This window comes from Pistacia vera, unplaced genomic scaffold (genome assembly GCF_008641045.1).
Source record: "Pistacia vera cultivar Batoury unplaced genomic scaffold, PisVer_v2 Contig903, whole genome shotgun sequence".
In the NCBI taxonomy this organism is placed as follows: domain Eukaryota; kingdom Viridiplantae; phylum Streptophyta; class Magnoliopsida; order Sapindales; family Anacardiaceae; genus Pistacia; species Pistacia vera.
In genome coordinates this window covers 208,457-211,290 of record NW_022196783.1, presented here as the reverse complement: position 1 = coordinate 211,290, position 2,834 = coordinate 208,457, and positions in this window count along the sequence as shown.

Sequence of the window (2,834 nt, the reverse complement as noted above, 5' to 3'; positions counted from 1 at the left end):
CCTAACTCTTATACTGTCTTATATGTATTTTATTATGTATATTTTGTGAGTATTTGAGTAGGAAGCAGCTATTACAGTTCGGTTGCCTTTGATTCCAGCCAAGTAGTTAACCTGCTCGATGATGACGATGCTGAGGCAAAAGTGTCCCTACTTGACATTCACTGCTTACATGATTACCTGCACAAAAATCACAAGTTAGTTAAGGAGCTTGAATGGAATTTAACTGCATACTTCCCAACGTTTAGTGTGTGCTCAGTTGGGCTGAAATGGTTGTATATGCATCAACTCATGAAGACCCATAGATTTCTCGGTTGTACCCTCTCATTTGGTCTTTGATAGTTGTCGCTTGCCAAAACCTCAAGCAGCTCGTAAGCTTCTCGGAGTCTATTCTGTAAGCTCCTCCTGAGGTTGCATCCACCATAGTTTGCACATTCACTGTTAATCCATTATAAAATGTTTGGACTTGCATCAAACTAGCAACCCATGGGTGGACACCTTCTCAGTAATTTTTGTATCTCTCCTAAGCCTCATACAATGATCTGATCTCTTGAATGAATGCATGATATCATTTCTCAACTTTGCTGACTTTGCTGAAGGAGAGAATTTGGTTAGGAACTTCTGTGCTAAATCAGTCCATGTGGTGATTGTTCCTCTTGGTAGTGCCAGTAACCATCCCTTAGCTTTATCCTTCAATGAAAATGGGAATAGTCTCAATCTGATTGCAACATCTGACACTCCGTTTGACTTGAAAGTATCACAAATCTCCAAAAAATTGGTAATGTGTAGATTTGGATCTTCCTTCAATCACCATGAACTGAACCGACTACTGGATCATCTAGATGATTGCCAGCTTTATCTCAAAAGAGTTGGCTGGACCGCTAGTCTCGTAATGCTCGACCCATTGCCTTCACATGAGGGAACGAAGAATTCCCTCAGTGTTCTATTCTCTGCCATTTCTACAACTTTTACTTTTGGTTCAATTGTAGCTCTCTTTCTCTTTTCTTCTCTGTTCAGTCTTCGAGTGGTTCTTCAAGCTCAGGATCACAGGAACCGGCTAACGTCTTGCTCTTTGCATAAACTACACAAAAAATAGCAAGTGAAATCACACCAAACAAAGAAAAAATAACAAAAATAAAACAAATAACAATTAAGTAAAAAAAACACTCTAATTGCTAACACAAGAAAATTTTATGTTAACACAAAACTCAATCCCCGGCAACGGCGCTAAAAACTTGATGCGTGATTTCATAAACATCAAATGTAGTAAGAGTATAGTGCACGCTGGAAAGGCTCAAACGTTCCAAAAAATGCCTAAATCATTTCCTCAACAATGTCTAATCCTAGAATTTCGCCTCAAGCACTTCTCTACTAGGTTCTAGAATCCACCAACATTATCAAACTTTACCTAACCACATAAAATGAATCTAAGCATGCTGAAATAAATGAAAATGGTGGTTGAACCACTCAACAAACCTCAATCAAAATTCAGTCAATAAACATAAACTTGAAGCAATGCTTAACATTTTTCAACAATAAAAACTCAACAATCCTAGTCTTATCATGGACTTATGCAATTTATCATTGGCAACCACAACAAAAACACAAACGTAACTGAAACAAAAATAAAAATTTTTAAAAATTTTTCCTACCCCAAACTAAAGATGACATTGTCCCCAATGTCACATTATGCATAAATTGGGAATAAAAAACAAAATAGAAAAAGGTGTGAGATAGTTCCCTGATTAATCCGTGAAGTTGAAGTTCTGCTCAACAGTGTGCACACCCGGTCCTCAGCTTTTTCATCACTCAAATTCTGTAAAAACAATTGAAAACTATGGGGTCCACTATGTTAGAAAAATTCACTGACTAATATGAAAGTATTACAACCCTAATCTCGTCTTTACATCAACTAGAAATTAAAACAACTAAAACAACTAACATAATCCCAAACAAAAATATCAACTGAGTTCAATGTTCAAGATAAAAGAAAAACAGAAACAAATAAACAAATAAAAATAACGAAAACTAAAACAGGTGCTCAGGTGCTTATTCTTCGGCCTCCTCCTCTTCCTCGGCGTCATCCTCTTCTGAATCAGAGCCCATCCACTCATCTGAATCCCAGTCTTCCCACTAGTGTTCTGAAGTATCAATCTCAATGTTGTTGCAGCAACTAATTTGCAGCTCATGTGTCTTCCTGGCCTGCTCTGCCAGCCAACTGTGACGTCGCTCCATCCTTTTCATCAGACCCATCATTTTCTACATCATTTCTCTCATTGGAACTGTTGAACTAGATGCGGTGGTAGCTGCTGTTGTTCTCCTTCTCTTGGTGCCTGATCTGGGCCTTTCTTCTGGTTAAGGCGCAAGATGTTTGCTGAAGTAGGTTGTGTTGAGGACTGGGGCAGCATGGATCAGTGGCTCATCAACATGTACCTCGATTCCTGCTTTAGTGTACAACTCTATAGTGAGTTGTGGGAATGGAAAACTGCCTCGCCTTGGTTTTGCTGCAAGTTAGATACTCGTCAGGATGATGTTCCCCACATCCATTCTCTTTCCTATGGCAATAGAATACAACAAAAATGTCTTCTCATACGTCACTGTACTATAGTGCGTCTCCGGTGTAACGACTCCATTCTACTCATATTCTTTTAAAAATATGCATAGTAAAATACAAGTAATATAGCATAAAAAGTTGGGCCTAAATTTTTCTTTTATTAAACATATACATTCTTTATACAAAAAGTTGTATCATGTACAAAAGGATCAAAACAAGGTGGACAGTGTAGTCATTTCCCTTCGCTTGCTGATGCCCATCCGACTGTATCCTCACCTAGATC